This window comes from Podarcis muralis, chromosome 5 (assembly GCF_964188315.1).
Source record: "Podarcis muralis chromosome 5, rPodMur119.hap1.1, whole genome shotgun sequence".
In the NCBI taxonomy this organism is placed as follows: domain Eukaryota; kingdom Metazoa; phylum Chordata; class Lepidosauria; order Squamata; family Lacertidae; genus Podarcis; species Podarcis muralis.
In genome coordinates, this window is record NC_135659.1 from 55,182,078 (window position 1) to 55,203,951 (window position 21,874).

General features: G+C 45.7%; 2 protein-coding genes across 7 annotated transcripts in view; one reads left to right on the top strand and one right to left on the bottom strand.

The window, feature by feature from the left end:
- FKBP5 (FKBP prolyl isomerase 5) overlaps nucleotides 1–7,457 on the bottom strand; it is a 56,850-nt gene extending 49,393 nt beyond the window's left edge. Inside the window, exons 1-2 of one of the 4 annotated variants that reach the window (XM_028733966.2) lie at nucleotides 6,076–6,165; nucleotides 5,098–5,195 (exon numbers count right to left, since the gene is read on the bottom strand). The gene's annotated coding sequence lies outside the window, so the exon portion shown is untranslated. Of the gene's footprint in view, nucleotides 1–5,097; nucleotides 5,196–6,075; nucleotides 6,189–7,436 lie in introns of those variants that run through there. The other 3 variants (XM_077928855.1, XM_028733965.2, XM_028733967.2) reach the window with 3 other exon arrangements.
- A 108-nt stretch (nucleotides 7,458–7,565) lies between these two features.
- The window catches only part of LOC114599203 (armadillo repeat-containing protein 12-like), a 53,007-nt gene continuing 38,698 nt past the window's right edge, over nucleotides 7,566–21,874 (top strand). For all 3 annotated transcript variants that reach the window (XM_077928857.1, XM_077928859.1, XM_077928862.1), the window contains exon 1: nucleotides 7,566–8,158. The gene's annotated coding sequence lies outside the window, so the exon portion shown is untranslated. The remainder of the gene's footprint in view (nucleotides 8,159–21,874) is intronic.

Sequence of the window (21,874 nt, forward strand, 5' to 3'; positions counted from 1 at the left end):
GGTATTCTTTAATACAGGACAAGCAGGGGCCAGTTATATCCACAGGACTGGTGTCAACTATAGCATCCACGACAGATATGCTGACAGAACACGTGAATAGGATGGGCTTATGGGTGGGGCAAGGATGGCACAGGGAAGAAGGACAATTATGCTGTACAGTGGTACCTTTGGGTTAAGAGCTTAATTCGTTCCGGAGGTCCATTCTTAACCTGAAACTGTTCTTAACCTGAAGCACCACTTCAGCTAATGCGGCCTTCCACTGCTACTGCGCCGCCGGAGCATGATTTCTGTTCTCATCCTGAAGCAAAGTTCTTAACCCGAGGTACTATTTCTGGGTTAGCAGAGTCTGTAACCTGAAGCGTATGTAACCTGAAGCGTATGTAACCCGAGGTACCACTGTACCCTATATTCCCTGGTCATGTCCACACCATACATTTATAGTACGTGGCTTCCCCCAAAGAATCCTTGAAACAGTAGTTTATTAAGGATGCTTGGAACTGTAACTCTGTAAGAGTCAAACTACCGTTCCCAGGATTGGGGGGGGGAGAGCATGTGCCTTAAATGTATGGTGTGGATGCAACCATTCACTCCACAACTATAGCCCCTTCAACTATAGCCCCTTCAACAATGCAACTTTACACCAACCCTCCGGCTGCTTGTAAAAAATATATTTCCCTCCCTGGGTGGATCTTGAGCAAGAGCTATGTGTGCTCTCTGCAGGTCCCCTGCCAAAGCTATGTGGGTACTGTGTTGTGTGGGCTCTCCTTCCTCCCCTTTGGTGCTGTGTTTCAAAATGCTGATTGCAAAGAACATAAACACTATTGGCATGTCCAACATTTTAATGGCATCCTTGTGTGTCCCCCCCCCCAGCTAAGCGTACCTTGGATATGGTGGCTCTTCTGCTAGCATAGCAGTGGCGTATCTCCACTTCTAACATACAATGAGTACTGTATAGGAATGCTCTGCAAAATAATTGGATGCATTCATAACGTTTAAGGAAACAGAATAACATTTTAAAGCACCAGCTCTGTACAAAGATGAAATACGGTACTTTAATTCTGAGCCACCAGCACAAAATATTTAGGAATGGGGGTGAATGGAAATTTCCAGAGTTGCCCACAGAACAGATTCAAAGCAAAAAGGCCAAAGGAAAGTCATGTTTCAAATACAGCTATTTTTTTTGTTAAATATATAATTATCTAATTACATAAAGGTGGCCATGTTTGTTTTTACCGCAAGACACTGGGTCTAATGGCACCCTGACCACTAACAAATGTAGTATGGTATAAGCTTTTATGGGCCAGACAAACAAGGAAGGATTATACTTCATGCAGTTGATGAAGTGGTTCGGCTGCACAAAACCTTATACTGTAATACAATTGTTAGCCTTCTAGTGCCACAGGATGCTCTATTTTTTAATGTATTGTTCCTTGGCCAACACTTAAAATATGGATTACTTATGTCTAGTTTCTAAACAGATTTATATGAAAATAAATCTAAATTATTTCAGTTAAAATATATTTGTGCAGAACTGGATTGCAAGGATCAAAACTTTCCCAGAAGAGAGGAAAACTCAATGCACAAGAGTAGGAGAGAAGCAAAGAGGGTTGATATTGGAGGAATGCTGTGAACAATCCTAGACTGAACCAGATGGCCACAGGAGCACTTATCAAGAAGAAGAAGAGTTTGGATTTGATACCCCACTTTATCACTACCCGAAGGAGTCTCAAAGCGGCTAACATTCTCCTTTCCCTTCCTCCCCCACAACAAGCACTCTGTGAGGTGAGTGGGGCTGAGAGACTTCAGAGAAATGTGACTAGCCCAAGGTCACCCAGCAGCTGCATGTGGAGGAGCGGAGACACGAACCCGGTTCCCCAGATTACGAGTCTTAATCATCGCTCTTAACCACCACACCACACTGGCTCTCAAGGTATCAAGGTAGTGGCAGTTGCCCCTAGGCAAACAGGGAGCTAAGTCCCACCATCAAAAACAGGCATCAGATGGTTGTGTAGGTAGGAGACCAAGAGTGAGGAACACCTATTGCCCCTTCTGAGCCTAAGGAAATGTTTCTTACCAGCACAGCACTGAAAGTACAATATTTACAATTTCAGTTAAATGCACAAGATTGTTTTCAGTCTACCTAACGCAATGGGCCTCCTTTATCTACACCAAAAACAATAATCTGGTCAACAGCTCTGAGTTTTCACTACTTCAAAAGTGCAGCACTCAGCTCCATTGGTTTCTCTTTCATTCCAGCTAAGATGACCTACTGGGATCCTCCCTAGAAGCACCACAATGCATCAAGGGCCCAGAGATGCATTTTAAATAAAAGCACACATTCTACTCATGTAAAAACACGCAGATTCCCGGACCGTCCGGGGGCCGGATTTAGAAGGCAATTGGGCCGGATCCGTCCCCCGGGCCTTAGTTTGCCTACCCACGTATAAGAGCATGTACTCATTGTAAGCCAAATCCCATGCCTTAGCATAAAACCAGTTGTTGTAGCCTTGTATACATCTTGCATATTTCTTAATAATAATCAATCCTATAAACTGTGTCTCCATAGTGACTCAAAGAGTTCAGCCATTAAACGGTATATGACTGGAACAAATAAAATAACAACTGGGTTGCTAAACAAAACAGATGAATGAATTAGTTGTTCCATCTCACCTATGCTAGAATGAAAAAGCACTCAGAGAAGTTTCCACAAAACAAGTTCACAATAACTTTAGTTCTTTCAAGTCCCCTTATACTTTGTAAGGCACTCTTGAGAGCACAGAAGCTGTGAAGGGGAAAAGTGCTTTATCATTCCACGATGAATTGATTTTCATCCACAACTCCTGGCCACCAATCTGCCTTTATCTCCTCCCCCACCCCATCCCCCAATTCTAGACACAAGTATATTTTGACTTAGAGGTTACTGACAACAAACTGCATAGAAACGAGTACTCTTCATAAAGTACAACTAGTATACTTTTGTATTCTACAGAAAAATTCCTGGCAATTTAAACACTGAAATGCATGCTTTTATCCTTCACTTAGTATTGGTTCCTGAAGGATACACATCTGACCACTGTCAACAGGTAGTCGTTTCCTACCTACCAATATGTTTAACCTAAGGATGGGTAGACCTGGGTAATAATAGTTCTTGTATTTTCAGAGGTTGGGAATCAGCCATTTTTATTATTCTTGTTCCTGGAAGGCCACGGTACAACCTGATGCCAGCATAGCAGCTAAATACTCTCATTTGAATGTCTGCTACCTCCTCTGCAATTTCATCTTAACACCATGACCATATGCAGATTCCATGGCTGTTGTTGTTGTTTAGTCGTTTAGTCGTGTCTGACTCTTCGTGACCCCATGGACCAGAGCACGCCAGGCACCTCTGTCCTCCACTACCTCCCGCAGTTTGGTCAAACTCATGCTGGTAACCTCGAAAACACTATCCAACCATCTCGTCCTCTGTCGCCCCCTTCTCCTTGTGCCCTCCATCTTTCCCAGCATCAGTGTCTTCTCCAGGGACAGTGTCTCCAGCATCAGTGTCTTCTCCATGGCTGTACCATCAGCCAAAAACAGATTTGTCCAACAGATTGCCTTGTTTACCATTGCCTTGTTTACCATTATTTTGTGAAATTTTCTTGGCCTAATAAAGGCATTGCCCTAATACAGATTTTAGAATTTTCCTATGAGACACGGCTCATGGCTACCTTCACTTTTTCTCAGAAAGAGGGTACATAATGAATTTTTAAAACTCAAAATGTCTGTTAAACTTTACATTAAATTCCATCTTCCTAAAAGGAGTATGAATACAGTGAAAGTGTAAAATGACAGATCACACAAAAATAACTCAATCAATTAGCATGCTAAGGATCCATGACGTTAGAATACTTTTTGTTGAAAATAATTTATGTTGCTCTTTGAAAGGCACTATGAAACATGATTCTAAGGATTCAAATCAGAAGTTTATTCTTGTTTGTTTAGATCAGAAGATAAATTACATAGCCTTTCAGTTTTACCTTTCATAGTTTTTACAATCCCTTGTTATCAATATATGTGGCTATGTATTAGTAGTACGTTCATCAAATAAAAATGCAATAAACTAGCTATTGAAGTTTACTTTTAGCATTTTGCCATTTGTGACCAATATAATCCAGCCTGGATTACAATTGTGTTGAGAGCAACCTTAATTCTTCTAGTAGGCGTAAATTTATTTTAGTATTTCTAATAATTTGTACAGGCTTTTGTCCCCCTAAGTGTGTGTTATAGGATTGGAAAGAGGATCCTTTAATCCTATGGCTTGCAAATGCTCTATGGGCCTCCTATGTCATGATTTTGCAGTTGTATATTGCTTTGTTTGTTGACTTTATTATTTCATTTTATTGTACTTTTATTAAATATTTTGTTTTAACATGTTGTTTACCACTTTGGGGGCTTTGGGGCTGAAAAGTAAATTATACACACATATATTGACTGTAATAATAATAATAATCCACAGATTTGTTCTTCCTTTTCAGAAACCATTTTTGGTGTGGTTCTCTTGCACAGGACCGCTAAAATGATTAGGAACTCCTTAATAGGACTAATGTACTCACTCTCTCTCATATACTACAATGTTTTCCTCTTGCTAGAAATTTCAATGGGATTTTCACACTAAAACTTTCTAGTGGATTAAGAGCTCCCTCTTTTTATGCATTAGGGCATTTCTACGGAAACTCCAAATACTGTTTTGGTAAAGTATATAATGTTGGGAATATGATGGTGTTTCTACCTCCACTATATAAGGAGCCTTTGTACCATTTTGGAGATGAATCTACACGAAGCTTCGAAAGGCAAGATTAGACAAAAAGTTTTAAAAATAAACATTTTTAAATACAAGTGGGAAATGCCCCTCTAATAAATGATATATTGCAGCTTTGGACAGATACTGCTGTTTGGAATAAATAAACTTTGTCAACTTTTCATTCTCAATTTCCCAAAGACAGAACCCTGCTCGTTTATTCTGAGTTACACTCATAGCTCAAAAACAAAGAAGTCAGGAGCCCATGAAACAACAAAATACACCGAGACATCAGTCCTGTCTCAAAACTTCCAACATACCACTTTAGCAAAAGGGTGCTTTTCTTCCAAAGGTCTTTTCTCAAATCTTTAAGTCGGTCCAGTTGCCTAGCTCCAAATCAGCCATCACCCAAGTAAGTCTCCGATAGTATGAAAAAAGGGAAGTAACATGAGAGCTTAAATTCCTTCCCCCCAACTCCATCTCCACCTCCTCCTTACATAATGAAGAGGAGACACTAACGGGGGGGGGGGGGGAGCTAATAACAACATCACTACTTTCTCTCCGCAGTTCTCCTCCACTGCAATGACTGAGGCAGCAGCGTTTGTATTTATTTTTTTAAAAAACACTCTCTAAACCCGGGTTGGAAATGCCAGGTGTCTTGTCATCAGCATCCGAAGAAGTGATTGCTCGGGGGTGGGGGTGGGGGTGTTGGGGGCGCGAAGCGTCTTCATCCTCGCCCTGCTCCCAGTTCTTTCATTATTTCCATCGCCCCTCCACCCCCGACCCCAATATACACACACAGCATCTGCCATTGTTCCTCCCCTCCTTTCCCACCCCCCTTTTAGTAAGAATGGGGCTGTTTTGGGGGGGGGGGGTTCTTCCAAAGAAGAGGTCGGGCAGAACGACGGCGAGTGAGAGAAATTCGATTTCCAAGTCTCCCAAGGCAACGCCTGGCTGGGGGAGTCGTGGCGGGGAGAAGAACAAACAGGGCTTGGATCCTACGGGGAAGTGCGCAGCCGGCGCCTGTTGTTATGGGGCTGCGGGGAGAGGGTGTGCGAGGCGCGCCATGGTGGCAACCAGTGCCTGGGCTGCCCGGAAGATTTCCCCTCAGGACGGAGGGCGAAAGGGGCCTCTCCGAAGGGGCCAGGGGCCGAGAGAGAGGCTGAGGCGGCCCCTTGAGCGGAGGGAGACCGGGCAGGAGGTCCCGCCAACCCAAGAGCAGCGCCCCTTCCTTCCCTCCGAGGGAGCGAGAAAAGCGCGCCTCTTTCCCGCCGGACCCGCCAGCCAACGCCGGGTACCTGCCCTCGCCGCTGCCGCCAGCTTCTGCTGCCGCTGCTTCTACCGCCGCCGCCGCGTTATCCGACCGGGAATGACATGAGCTACCGGCGTTGGCCGCGAGTCCCTCCGCGAAGCCCCTCCTCCTGCTGCCTACTGGCCCTGGCGCTTGCCCGTCTGGGAGAGCGGTCCCCATGGCGCTTTCTCATTGGGCCGCTTCTCCCCGCCCGTATGTAAATAGCGCCTCCCGCTCATCCACAATCAAACTGCCCTGAGGGGAGTCCGAAGTCTCGAGTTCCCATCCTCCCTCCGGGAAAATAAATAAGAGGCCGATAGATCGAGGGAGGGGGAGCCATAGTCCCACCACGCACCCAGTTCCCGCCCGGCGCTACAGCCCCGGGTCCTCTCAGGCAGCGGCCCGCCGAAGCCGCCTCGCCCCCCAGCGAGTCCCAAGGATGTCCCGGGCAGCAGTTCTGAGAAACCCCATATATCGCAGAAGGCGCTCTCTCGCCTCAGGCAACCCGCTTCTCCCTATGTAGAGCAACTACTACCGCATTTCACCCTCTCTTTCTCTCACACACCACAAACCCCCTGTGTACTTTTCCTGCTCCTCCCTGAAAGTTTAACAAGGGATCGAAAAATGTAGGCTGATTGAGCAACTTAACCTCAGTCAACCCCGCCGAAGCAAACTTTTCAGCGACTTGAGGAGGCAGGTGGAGGAGGGCAGGAAACGCAGCAGACTTCGGTAACTCTCGCGAAGATCATTGCTGACTGCTTTGAACTGTGTAATTTGATCTGAGTAGAGAGAGAGAGTGAACCCTTCCGACGGAACGGCTCGAACACAACTTTTGCCAACGCCTTTCAAAATAAGAAGAGGAGAGATCTCGCTTTCGGCTTTTCGCGTCGGGAGCTGGAGAGGAGCGGACAAAATTATGCTGCAAAAACCAAGGGGATGGGGGGGGGGGAGAGAGAGAGACCTGAACGGTGCGGCGCTTCACATAATATCTCGAGAGACTGTATTGATACGATGAGTTCAGGGCCGGATTTAGGTCTGATGAGGCCCTAAGATGCTGAAGGTAATGGGGCCCTTTATATGACCCGCTGTCCTTTGTCAAAAACAAATTGTCGCTATTTTTTGTGTTGACTATATATGCTATATGGTAATTTATGGACCTAACATGTAACTAAAGCCATTTGCACATAACAAAATATGTAAGTTTTGTTTTTTATCTTATATTTTGGAAATGTACATCCAGTTTTTCCCCCCTTGATTTTTTGGGGGGGTCTCCAAGAGAGTGGGGCCCTAAGCTATAGCTTGTTTAGCTTATACGTAAATCCGGCACTGAATGCGTTCCAGTTTGATGAGCTGCCCCCCCCCCCTTACCTAACATTGAGAGAGTCTCCTTGCTGGGAGATTGTTTCTGTTGCTTTTGAAAGGAACCCATGCAGGGCAAACGCAGCACGTGCACAACTTCAGCCACGACTAAATGGCACCCGGGCTCGAGCCGGCTAATCTGACTATCTAATTAACGCAGGCAGGCGGGATTGCATCTCCCCGATTCCCCTGCAAGGTGCCAGCCATGAGCCACCGGCGACTTGCCTTCTCCCTCCGCTCAGGTGGTTGCGTCGCCGGGCCACTCTCGCCGAGCTGCGCGCTCTTCTGGAGGGAGAGGAGGGCGGCGGATCGCGGAGCATGTGTACGGTTGTGTTTTTTTTTCCCCGGGAACTTCCACAATGTTACGAAACCTCGATCCGCCTCTCCTGGCCAAATTCTTTCGCGTGGAGACCACTTCTATCGCTCAGCCTAAACACACACACACACACCGCCATTTCTATGAATGTTTACGACCAGCTTCTCCAACACAAGAGGTCACCTAGCGGCTTGTTTCTCCTGAAAACGGGGCTGGGAGATCGCGAGCAAGCCGGCCGTGGACTGGATCGATCCTGAGGAGGACTATCACGAGATCCTGAGGGCCATCAAGGGAAAGCTGGCTGCTGACGTGACGACCTCGCCTCTCTCTCCTCCTCGCACCCCCCCCCCCACGTGTGCATCCACATTTTGGGGGGGTGTAGATGAAAACTTGCCCCACCTCCCCAAGGAAGGTGGTAAGTTTGTGGGTTCCCGTTGTCACCCAAAGCCAGCAAAAACACGAACTGCTGTCCTTAGCTCACCCGTGTAGATGCGAGTGTGGTTAATTGCGTTTGCACATCTGCTATGTCACTTAGCAGAAAACAACAAGGAGCGAGGATGGAGTTAAATGCTCACTGAAGGCTGCTTTTCCTTGGTTATGTGGGCTTAATATTAGACTGGCAGCATTATTCCAACGCATAATTCTTTCCTAGTTTGTCTCCTCTTGTGTATGTGTATGTAATATATATATGCGCCCTAAGGAAACACATTAGGAAAGAATTATGTGTTCAGATGATACATAATACGACTAGAAAAATGACCTCTCAGAAGTAAAATGGTGGAAAAAGCAGAAATGCAATTGCTGTATGCTTGTGGTGATAGTGACCCCTATATATTTTTCCTCTAAAGGCTCAATTAAATAATCTTGCAGGATTAATTCTTTGAGTTTTGGACAGTTAACTGATTAAATCTGCACCCATTTTCTTAAGAATAAAGGAATCCTTCCAAAGGAAAACTTCCCAGTGATGTATGCCTAGGTTGCAACAGGCACCATATTGGGATACCTCTTCTAAGTTGACCAGGAAAAAGTGGGAAGGAGTAGCTTCAAAAGAGAAGATGCCACCTGCCACCTGTAGGTTTGTAAGAATTTTAAAATAGGACTTGTAAAAAAGCAGGTGGCATTCCCAAATAATGAACACACACACACACACACACACACACACACACTGTACCCAATTACTTTTTTATTGATCAAAAGCAGTTGATGACGCTAACTGCTTAGGCAGCTAAACATTGCAGTCTTCTTTCCAGTAATCATTCCCCTGATATGATCATTTTAATCTTCAAGGTGAGAGTGCTGCTGTTTGTGTAGCCAAAATGGCACCACCAACATGCAACTGAGAGGTATCAGCAGATTTTGGGGGATCTCAAGGTTTGAGACAGGGACGTGGGTGGCGCTGTGCGTAAAAGCCTCAGCGCCTAGGGCTTGCCGATCGAAAGGTCGGCGGTTCGAATCCCCGCAGCGGGGTGCGCTCCCGTTGTTCGGTCCCAGCGCCTGCCAACCTAGTAGTTCGAAAGCACCCCCGGGTGCAAGTAGATAAATAGGGACCGCTTACTAGCGGGAAGGTAAACAGCGTTTCCGTGTGCGGCTCTGGCTTGCCAGAGCAGCGATGTCACGCTGGCCACGTGACCCGGAAGTGTCTCCGGACAGCGCTGGCCCCCGGCCTCTTGAGTGAGATGGGCGTGCAACCCTAGAGTCTGTCAAGACTGGCCCGTACGGGCAGGGGTACCTTTACCTTTTAAGGTTTGAGAAGTACAAATTATCAAAAATGTTCCCTCCAACAGCCTAATGAGAACTGAGCAATGCTCTGTGGCTATAGAATGCTGACCAACTTTTTTGGGTGAACAGAAAAACCTGTGAGTATGGGATGGGATGGAATGGAGGATTGAATGGTGTAGCCTGGCATCCTATGCAGGGACACTTTAAACTGCTTTGAGTGTCCTTATGCAGCCAAACAGTACCATCCCCATAAAGGAGGGATGTGTCAGCAGGCTTGTGGGGAGTACAACAATCACAAACAGACCAGTGAGGACTGAGTGTTCTCTATGTACTCCCAGACCAATGAGGGGGGCAGAAAATCCAGACAGGAAGGGGAATGGCATGAAATGGCTGGAATCCTAAACAGCAGTACTCCACACTGCAACATTTTGTTGCAGGATCCACTTGCACGTTCTATTGACTTAAATATTAACTTCTCACACAAAATTGCCAGCATGGACAATGAAACTACCGGTAGTCTTTCTAATTTACACAACCAATTAGAGTTCAAAACGTGTGTGGAGGCTTAAACTAGTTATTCCTGCATCTATAATATAGATGTAAAACCTACATACCTTTGACTAGGTCAATTTCATTTAAAAATAGCTGTATTCGGTACCGGGTAAACATTTAGACATGTGCAGCAGCAGTACAAGAAAGGTTCATAAGGCATGAGTGTGCAAAGCCTGAGTATGGTATGTGGTAGAATTGTTGTGAGATTGTTTTGCCGTCACCCGACTTCCAACTTAATCCACATGTTTGCATCATTACAACACAGCTGAAAGTCAACTTGCACATTAGGTATACATGCTGAACTCTGCTTGGATCTACTCAGACCACATTCCTAGCACACCAGTCTGCTGGATGTGTGTGTGGCATGGGCATAGCAAAGGGGGGGGGGAGCAGGGAGGGGCAGCTGCCTCACGCAGGGTAAAACAATAGAAATATACTTAACTAACTGACCAATCACACTGGTTCTGCCCCCCCCTTAACAAAAATCCTGGCTACGCCCATGGTGTGCCTCTCACTGTTTTTCAGATTCACTGGATTCATGCAAAAAGTTGTCTCTCCCTACCAAGGGGGGTAGATAATCAAACTATTCCTAGGACTGTGTATGTATGTGCTATGTGAGTCCGTGAATCTGGTACAAGATTCATCACCTAGCATGCCAAGAATCTCAGCTTTCAAAAAGCAATTTTCTCACTTTGAAGCAATAGCTGTGAATTCTGATAAGAACAGGAGAAGCTGTCATGGCCCTAAGATGGGGACCTTGGGGTAGAGTGTTGAATGGCCTCATGAAGAGAACTACATCCATTTCAGTTTCAGATGCAGCAGTGAAAGGCATGTGGCATTTCTTGGACCGGAGAATGAAAACCCCACCACCCCTGTCCTCTGCTCCAACTCTCCTACTCTCCTTCCTTAAAAACGCCCTACCATCTTTATCTCTCCGCAACACCTCTCTATCTCTGCTTCTCTCCACTGACATCCAACCCCTCTCTGCCTTTTCCCCTCCCCCAAGCCCCTGATTCTCTTTCATAGTTCTGAGAGCCAGTGTGGTGTAGTGGTTAAGAGCGGTAGTCTCGTAATCTGGGGAACCGGGTTCGCGTCTCCGCTCCTCCACATGCAGCTGCTGGGTGACCTTGGGCCAGTCACACTTCTTTGAAGTCTCTCAGCCCCACTCACCTCACAGAGTGTTTGTTGTGGGGGAGGAAGGGAAAGGAGAATGTTAGCCGCTTTGAGACTCCTTAAAGGGAGTGAAAGGCGGGATATCAAATCCAAACTCTTCTTCTTCTTCTTCCTCTTGAACTGGCACTTGAACATTACCTCTACCACACAGGCCAGGCCCCATGCCCCGTGTATCTCTATCTTGCCTATGGGGAAATGCCATAGTGCAGTGGCAGAACATCTACCTTACATGCAGAAGGTCCAAGGTTCAACCCCTAGTTTCTCCAGGTAGGAAACACCCCTGCTTAAAACCCTGGGGAGCTTCTGCCAGACAGTGTAAGCAGCTTTCTATGTATCCACCAACAGAGAGGAACAGCTATGGGGCTTGAGGCTGTTCCATCACTGGCCCACCCCCAGCATCCTCTGCCTGAAGCAGTCATCTCATTCTGTTTGTAGAGCCAATCTTGGCTTACACTGTCGCTATTCCAGGAACCCCGTGGCTCTCTTTTTGGCTCTTCCTGTCTCACACGGCAAAGTTTTACCTTCCCCCATGGCAGCAAATGGCAACCCCTCATTTACCTAGGAGAATGGAAAAGGAGGCTCCTGGGGGCCCTGCCCTCTCCAGCCAGTCACCCAGTCACTGCTGCCATTAAGAACCCTTCTGCTATCCCAACTTGAGCTCGATTTCATGGTCAACCTAATTATGTGGGGCAGAATGTTGGTGAGCCTGAATATGCAGAACAAGTGACCCTAGATGTTCCTATATTAGCCCTAATGAACTCAGATGTATATTTGGTTGTGAATCCATCCCATCTCAGGAAACCTGCTGGTCTTCATGTGCATGGTGCTGAGTAAGGAGCTCAGGAGGGGCAGGGAAGAAAGCCCTGATTAGTTTGCACTAATGAAGTTGGCTGGGAGCTCTGACGAATTGGATAACTCCTTTGTTGGCATAAGGCTTTGTTCACACTCCCGTTGGCTGTGCACCCACTGCATTTCCAGTGCTGGGTTTTTAATCCATGCACACACAACGTTGCCCAAAATGGACAGTTTCTTATGAAGTGCTACTGTTTGATGCCTTGTTTCTCAAACCACCTTCACACTGGTTGGAGCCCTTAAACCATCCTTACTTCATTTCCAGCCAAGGTGTGAACACCTTTGCAGAGGGCAAAGGCATCCTTGCCCTGTCAACGCTACCTGGTGTGTGCAAAAATAGAAACAAATCTGACACTAACAAAGCCATGCTGATGTGAACAGCTAGCAGGAGTGGGGAGTTGACAACAACTTACAGTACATCCAAGCTTTGTGCTTTTGGGTTTTTGAGTCTGAGGAGCCGCCCTGGGAACCTTTGATTAGGAAAGTTACGTAGCTTTGAGGAAACAAGTGGCTCATTTTGTTCCTTTTGCTTCCCCCCTCCCCAGCCTTTAACCTCTTTATATATATTCCTATTGGGTGTTTAAAAAAAAAATTGTTTGATGGTTAAAAATTGGTTAGCTAGCCAAGCAGGGCATTGTTACAGTGAGTGCATTTAGACTGATGGAACGGGGAGCGAATGATTTGGAAAAGAGGAAGAAATAAATGCAGTGCGTTTTTTTTGGGGGGGGGGGAGAGACTTACTCCGCTTATAAGCGACCAGTCGCATTGTCATCTGTAACAAAGTGCCTGCAGGGAAGCTCAGCACAACATGTGTCCCCACTGCCACACCCACCTTTAGGCGACACATCACCATTCATAATAAAAATAATAATATGAATAAAAAGATTAATAAAATAATAACATCCATAAAATTCAGTGATGTATAATATGACATTTTTATATTTTCCTTCCTTCAAGGATCTTTTGATGGTATACATGTACATAGTTCCACCCTACACCATTTTATTTTCACAACAAACCTGAGGGATAGTATTTTTTAAATTATTGAAAGTTTGGGGTATTACCATTAATAATTTCAATTCCTTTTCTGCCATTCACTATGCGGTCCCAAGGCAGGTTCATATACTAATATTGCTGTTCGTTTATTCATATAGTCATATAGAACAAAAAAGTACCCACCCTCCCCAGATAGCCCATGCTCTCTAAACCAAAATGAGATGTAAGCCCCGATCTCATCTTCACTGATCAAGTGGAAGGAGGAAGGGGATTGTGGCCCCTGCCCCCAGTTTTGGCAATAAGACATGGGAAGGGATCTCTGCATATACAGATAGATGCTTTGGCTTTGTACAAATAAACAAATGACTACTGAACAGGGACATAGAAGGAGGAATTGAATTTCATTCAGGTTCAAGGAAGCAACCACAGTGTAAGAAAATGCGGTGGTCCACAAAGAACAAGCAAACTAGAATAGTGATTTGGACTGCAGAAACGGAAAGGTTAAGTATAATTGAGCCAGTCCAACTCCTCTCCTGAGGCAGCGTACCACTGTGGATGTTTCAGGAGGTGGCAATGAGGAATTTTGCCTCCTTCCAAAGGAACATCAGCTTTTAAAAAGGATGAATAAGGCATTTCCCGTAACTACAGAAATATCCTACCTAGAGTGTGCTCTCTCTTGTTCTCTATTTATCCATACATATATTCAAGAGGAGCATCCCAGTTCCTATGGCAATCCATAGAAACAGGAAACAGTTACAGGAAACATAGAAAGGACCAGCCAGTTAGTGTAGGGAGACCATAGGTCATGCATCCGGTACAGCAAGAATGCCCCTGGCTCGGGCCTCCTTTCCCTGTCTTCTTTCAAATGTAAATGTACAGAACTTTCTAACTCTCTTCCCTAGTGAGTAATCATTGCAGGGATGCAGCTTTTGGTTTATAGCATGCCAGCAGTTTCATGGCACCCGTCCTGTAGATATTCCGATAATTAGATCTATGCTTTCTTTGAACTTCCACTGTTATTTGAAAGTAGTATGTCTTTTAATATGTTTCATTTCACAGTTTTGAAATGATGAGTAAGTGCAGGTTGTGCCATTTGAGTTCATTGCAGCTACATACATTTTAAGCTCCCTGCTCTACTTCTACCTTTCCTTCAACTCCCACGATGTAAATGCAAAATGTCTTTAAAAAACAACAACAACAACCCTTTGCTTATTTATAAAAATATTTATAGACCAGGGTGGTGTACAGCAACATTGAGAGATCAAGACTCTGTAATTTTAAAGCTCATTATTTGTGTGGGGTCTGGAGGCTTTGTAGGGAGATTCATAGTGATTTTAAACGTTTCATCCCAAGTGTCTGGTGATTTGTAGTCTGTGTAAAGTATTTGCCAGTCTCTGATTTTTCTCATGATTTGCCCCGATAGAAACTGTACTAGTAGCTCATGCCATCCCACACAATACCACACCCTGTATCAATTTGCATTGCAAAATTAGTGCCTCACAAAGACACTAGTCTTCCCATGGTGTGTCTTAATGCTAATAAAAGGTTTTAGGACAAACATTTCCCAAAGCGTTTCCTCTTGGCCATTGGAGCAGCTCTACTTTGATCTTGGACAGTGCAAGCCCTGTGCCTGTTTAACTTGGTAATGCATGCAGTGGGATTTACCCCATAGTATAAGTGTGTTTAAGATTACAGCTTAAAAAATAAAATAAAATGGTTGCCATGTACTTCCACTTATTCACCAATGTTCATAACAACAGTTCCATCCTGAAATGCACATCCATGGAGTGCCACTGGTGGGAATTCCACCCACAGAGCTTCTGCCCATTTGGCAGGCAGAATGGGGAGCTCCATGCTAGCAGAGGACATTAGAGTTGGGCAAAAGTGACACCTCCGTCCAGCCCAAACCTCCCCCCTGCCCCTGACTAGTACAAAGCAGGGTTGAATTGTAGGCTCACTGCATTTATTGCAGCCTGCTCTGTGGTTTGGTGTGGGTTTTTTTCCATTAATAGGCTGCTGGCTGCTGGCTGCTTTGGGGTCTTTTGGGCCAAAAAGTGGTGTATAACTAAATCATAATGTATTAACATAAGCATGGACAATATTCAGCTAATGTACCTCCTTTCAGTGCAAGCTTTTCTGCTTATGCAACAGGACTCTTCCTCCTCTTCCCCACCTGCCCAGAGCAGATTTGGGGAGGAAAGGGGGGGAGAGTCCTATTATTTTACAGGAAGAAATCCTTGCACACTTAAGACGCCCTGCTCAGCTCTACTTTGGATACAACCCCATATGAATAAGAAGTGCACAACAGGAACGGTTGAGGGAGCTGGGTATGTTTAGCCTGGAAAAGAGGAGACTGAGAGGAGATATGAGAGCTATCTTCAAATGTCTCAAGCGCTGTCACATGGAAGATGGAGCAAGGCTGTTTTCTGCTGCTCCAGACGGTAGAACCCAAACGAGTGGATTCAAGTTACAAGAAAGGAGATTGCAACTAAACATCAGGAAGAACTTTCTGACAGTAAGAACTGTTCAAGGAGGTTGCAAACCCTCCTTCATTGGTGGTTTTTGGGCAGAGGTTGGATGGCTATCTTGTTATGGATGCTTTAGTTGAGATTCCTGCATTGCGGGGGGTTGGATTAGAGGACCCTCGGGGTCCCTTCCAACTCTACAATTCTGTGGTTTTGCAATCTAATATTGGCTGTGCTAGTATCACCACAAAGACCTTTTCTAAGTCCCCCAATTGCCAATGGATGCTTATCTCTTGACATTTCCATGTTCAGCCCTTGAATCTTCCTCCTTCCATGCCAGTCATGTCCATCTAGCACAGATTATACATTATCTGGGTGGGAATCATTTTATTTCTCTTTGCTGTACAGTGCCTAATCAACCTTTGGCACTAAATAAATGTTTCTTAGTAGGAGTATGTGCTGTAAACAGGATACAGTGTGCAGAGCTCACAAAGAAATAAGAAAGAACAATGCACCGAGAAACAAAATGTTAAGGACTGCATTGGGACAAATGCAGGTGTCTAAGTATTTATTATTAAAAACGATTTGAGGCAGGAGGCGGAAATGGGGCTTTGGTATTCATTTAACCTGTTTATGTTTGTGTGTCTGTTTAATGCCGGGCACTTTCATTATCCAGGCAAAGAGTCAGCAGGCGGAGCTCCCACACTAGTATGAAAGGAGCCCACAAAAATGATGATTGGTTTGCTCTTTAAAAGTTCTCCATGTGTTATGGAATTTTGTCTTGAGCTGGCCTTTGCAATTCAGACAGCCCAGCCTAACTATCTGAAAGACAACTGCGCACACATTTCATTCTTACCTAGTTCCAAGCCCCTACTTAATGGTGCCGATTTAAAGGGAAATACAAATGGCAAAACCCACATTAAAATAACAGTGAGATTGACGTAAACTGACAAAAGCCAGGAAATTCTCTGTTAAGGCAGCCACTCTGTCCTCGACTCACCCTATTGTGCCTGTGTATTGCAGCAGCCCGTATGTTATGTAAGGTTGCACCGTTTGGAGATCTGGGCAATACTTATGCTAAAGCAGTTGAGTGCAGGATATAACCCATGCCTCGGAATTGTTTTCTTCCCCCACCTCCAGCTGAGCAGGGAGCAGGTGTGAAAGCAGAGCAACCCACTGCTCAGACTCTAACTAGGTGCCAGCACAGTTGACCCACCGTCTATAGTTCCTCCTCCGTCCTCCCAGTTCTGGTTTTAGGTGTGCTTCAGTCCACAGTCACTATCTTTCAGCACTTGGCACTCTGGGCAGCCACTAACAGCAACCCTCGTGTATTCCAAGCAGAGCAGTTGCATCTTCTATGAGTCATGAGTCCACTCAGTCCATCTTAGGACCTTTCCAGATATTGAAGCTACTAGTGCTGACATCATCACCCCACTGCTAAGCTGATGCTAGCAGTATGACATCCCACTCAACATGAGGGAAGAAGAATAAATTGGCTGCGGGGGCGGGGGGGTAGATTAGCGTAGGGAAGGAGAAGGAGTCATTTGTCCTAAAAAAGAAAAAAGAGGAGGAGGAGGAGGCAACCAGGAGCAGAATTGTACTCTTGAACACAACTTTTGGGCAGCTAAATACAATAAGCCACTACATTTCGAGGTAGCAAAATTGTGGTGCATTACTTTAGGGGAAAACAGAAGCATTGTAGGCAATGGTCACTTTCCATATTCCAGTTTCGCTCTCTACATCCCTAGACTGAGGGAGTGAGCCATCCCCACCCACACCATTGCAAGAGACTATCTCCACAGGGCATTATGAAACCATTTGCCCCTTCTATCTGAATTAACATCCATCTGCAGAGTCTATTTTATTGGTGGAACCCGTAAAAACGATAGGAAAAGATTGTGTCCTTTTCTCCAAGAGGCCAGAACATAGCATGTCACATAGCCGGCCAGGTTCTAAACGTGGGAAGCCAATTATGGCATCCCATGGCTGACTCACATGTACAAGGCAAACATTGGCTCCATCAGGAAAAGATACGGGGGCATTTGTAGATCGAAAGAGCCAGAGGTTTTGTCTGCCAGAGGTCAGCAAATGAGTGGGTGGTGCTTAACAGTCAATGGGTAATCCTGACTCAGGAGGGAAGCGCAACAGAGTTAGTGGGCAAAATAAGGAGCCAAGTAGTTGGGGTTATCAATTTGCCCCTAGCCAGCAATTTTATCCTAAGTCAGATATTAAATGTTTAAATAGCCATACGTTTCTTTGAGACCAATGCATATTGATAAGCACATACGCATCAGGCTATTTTAGTCACTGAAGCTTTTTCAGAATTGCCAGTGAAGATCTTTGTTAAAAGCTGGTGTTATATTATCTACCTTTCAGTAGTCAGGTACCAAGGCTGAATTGAGCGGTTGTGTTACCATGGTTATTTCACGACTGTGTTGCTCCAGAACACTTAGAGCTGATTCAGATGCTGAGGAAAGGCACGTAATGCTGTTCTCATGGGACTGTACCATCTCGGAATGCACATGGAGATCACATGTTTGCAATCAACGTGCCCTCACATTAACAATCTCCCTACAAATGTAAAGCAATTGTACCAGTTTTGTCTGTAAACAAAGAGACTTGGCATCAGGGCTCTGTTAAGATGCTTGAATCCAATCTTAGAGCACATATGCATTGCAGCTTTGAGAAGGGTCAGATGAGCTTTCAGGCCATCTACACATTGCTGTTTACTATGGCTCCACTGCACTCCCACTGCTGGTGTGTGCATGACGTTAGCCACAATCCATATCCATCCTGTAATTTCTTCAGAAATGCTGCTTTTTGATATGCTTTCCCTCAAACCAGCTTCCATCCAATTTGAGAACATAAGCCATGTTCGCTTTCCAGTTAAGATGAGGTGTTTACATTTGACATAGACTTTGCACATGGGCAGATGAGAACTTCCTGAACAGGGGGGGGGGGGCTGCAGTTGTGGGGAAACCAAACTGGCAATATGCACCACCCTGTTCCCCTCTGGTGTGTAGAGCAATGTACAAATGTGGCTTGAAAGGATGCAGGGGAAACCGACCTTGTTTGTTTTTTAAGTTACTAATGTGTCCACAGCCCAATTGTGCATAGTATTATTGCAATGAAGGGGTGGGGATCCTTGGACCCTTTAAGTGATGCTGGACTACAACTCCCATAATCCCCAACAACTGGTCATGCTCGCTGGGGTAGATGTGAGTTGGAGTCCAACAACATACGGCACCCAATCTCTGTTGGTAGTCAGTGGGTCACCATGTGACTTCTACCCAATGCAGTCCTTCACCTGGCATGGCTGCTTGCAGATATTTTACACAAATTCTAAAAACCACATAATGAATCCCTGTCTTGGGTATTTAAAAGCAAAAGAGCCAATGCGCTTCCTTAGAGGTTCTCCAGGTTAGCTAAAGTTCATAATGCTTTATTGCCTTGGGATGGGGGCATAGAATGGAAGCTCTTTATATGTACAGACATTCTGTTTCCCCCTCCTGTGGAAATTATGCATACTAATGCAAATTCCCACAAGAGGGTGGGGGTGGGGGACACACACCAGGTTTTCTGTGGTACAAGCCGCTGATGCAGAAGATTAGCACTTAGTCAGTTCCTCCTCCCTTCCACTTGAACTCTTGCCAAAAGCATGATAGGAGGCATAATAGTTGGGGAAGAATTAGAGTGGATGGAGTGCTTCTTCTCCTGTTTTTAGAGCTCTGGGTTTGGGTGCGCAACTCCAGGAGGGGGACGGACAGACAAAAAGTTATATCCTTTTCCTCTTATCAGCTGTAGCTGGGAAGACCACTGGATGTTGGGTGTTTGTGGCTCATTCTCAGGCTTGAGACCTCTGCCCCAGTATTGGAAAACCCAAGAGGAGGAATGGGATTGAATGAGGCCCATCGCTTGCACACAGCTTTGAAGAAAGAGGGTCAAGAAGCCAAAGTCAAATGCAGGGGTCGGCAAAGTTTTTGTGGGACCGGTTCATGGTCCCGCAGATGCCGCGGTGGGCCGGAGTGTGTGTGTGTGTGTGTGTGTGTGCACGTATGCATGTATGCATGCACAAACACTATTTCCAGCGCTCCTTCCGGTGCAGAGGAGGTGTGCGCAGCTTCCCATTGGCTGCAGGAGCTTCCTGCAGCCAATGGGAAGCCGGCCAGCATTGCAGAAGGCAGTCCCCGCTCTGCTCCACGCCGCTTTAGCGTGGCTCACGGGAGCCGACCAAGCGGGCAGCAGGGGTCCATGGGCCAGTTAAACAACCCCCATGGGCTGCTTGTGGCCCATGGGCCTTAGGTTGCCAACCCCTAGTCAAATGCATTCCTCCCTCCACTCACAGCACAGAACAGTGTGGTGGAGATGTTGGTTCTTGTTTCATGGCTATCAGCAGTGCTTTCCCCAATAAATAGGAAGCACCAGCTAATCTGGTCATAAAACCTCTATAGATGGGAAAGCAGGTCTGAACAGGCAAATTCTGAAATTGCATATGGTCTGGGTAGCGGTTCATAAGAGCACGGTGGGGTACTCACCTTACTTTAAAGCACACGGCTTCCCCCAAATATTCCTAGAAACTGCAGTTTGTCAAGGCTGCTGAGAATTGTAGCTCTGTGAGGGGTAAACTACATTGCCCAGGATTCTTTGGGGGGAAGCCCTGTGCTTTAAATGTATCGTGTGTATGCAACCCATGTCTCTCTTTAAAAAATGAATAATAGGAAACTTGTTTCATTACTGAGGATCCCTACTAGGAATTTAATCCGTCCAAAAACAAAAACCTAGCTCCCATGGTTCTCTTTGGGGAAGTTCTGACAGTTAAGCCAATTTCAAACTGGTTTGAATTGTGCGAGCCTTTTCAGAGAGTATAGATTGAGAGTTTTGAGAGTGCATTGAAGAATGGTTGTAGCCAGAGATGCACATTCTATTTTCCACCACTGCCACCCCCTGTCCTGTCCTGCAGTGGTCTCTCAACAAGCTGGTTTTGCAGGTTTCTTCAGACCTGCACTTTAAAACGTTACCCAGCAAGAACAAAAAGTAGCTTCCAGCAATATGACTGCAGTTGTTGCAACAGACCTGTGTACCTTTTAATGTGGCTGTCGCAGCCTCCCCCATGCTTGTGACGCAGTCAGTGCCAGATTTACGTATAAGCTAAACAAGCTATAGTTTAGGGCCCCAGTCTCTTGAGGTAAAGGTAAAGGGACCCCTGACTGTTTAGTCCAGTCACAGACGACTGGGGTTGCAGCGCTCATCTCGCTTTACTGGCCAAGGGAGCCGACTTTTGTCCGCAGACAGTTTTTCCGGGTCATGTAGCCAGCATGACTAAGCCGCTTCTGGCGAAACCAGAGCAGCGCCCGGAAACACCGTTACCTTCCCACCGAAGTGGTACCTATTTATCTACTTGCACTTGACATGCTTTCGAACTGCTAGGTTGGCAGGAGCAGGGACCGAGCAATGGGAGCTCACCCCGTCGCGGGGATTTGAACCACCAACCTTCTGATCGGCAAGCCCTAGGCTCTGTGGTTTAAACCACAGCACCACCTGCATCCCATCCACTCTCTGGGGGGGCCCCCAAAAAAATTAAAGGAAAAAAACTTGGATGTACATTTCCAAAATATAAGATAAAAACAGACAAACAAACAAACAAACAAACAAACAACAACAATTTATTTATACCCCACCCTTCTGGCTGGGTTTCCCCAGACACTCTGGGCGGCTTCCAACAAAATATTAAAATACAGTGGTGCCTCGCAAGACGAAATTAATCCGTTCCGCGAGTCTCTTCGTCTTGCGGTTTTTTCGTCTTGCAGTAAAATACAGTAATCCGTCAAACATTAAAAGCTTCTCTAAACAGGGCTGCCTTCAGATGTCTTCTGAAAGTCTGGTAGTTGTTGTTCTCTTTGACATCTGGTGGGAGGGCATTTCATAGGGTGGGTGCCACGACCGAGAAGGCCCTCTGCCTGGTTCCCTGTAGCTTGGCTTCTCACAGTGAGGGAACCGCCAGAAGGCCCTGGACCTCAGTATCTGGGCAGAACGATGGGGGTGGAGACACTCCTTTAGGTATACTGGACCGAGGCTGTTTAGGGCTTTAAAGATCAGCACCAACACTTTGAATTGTGCTCGGAAACGTATAGGGAGCCAATGTAGGTCTTTCAAGACCTATATACAGCAACAGTGTTTTGTGTTGTGTAGGCTCCTATGATGTAAGTAATGGCCCCCACCTGCTAGCCTGCTCCCTAAAATATCACTGGTTTGCTCATTTCTTAATTGTATTTCACTATTAATATACTTCTTCTTAACTGTATTTCAGTTGAACAATTACTTTGATAAAATACATATTTTGTTATGTGCAAATGGCTTTAGATACCTATTAAGTC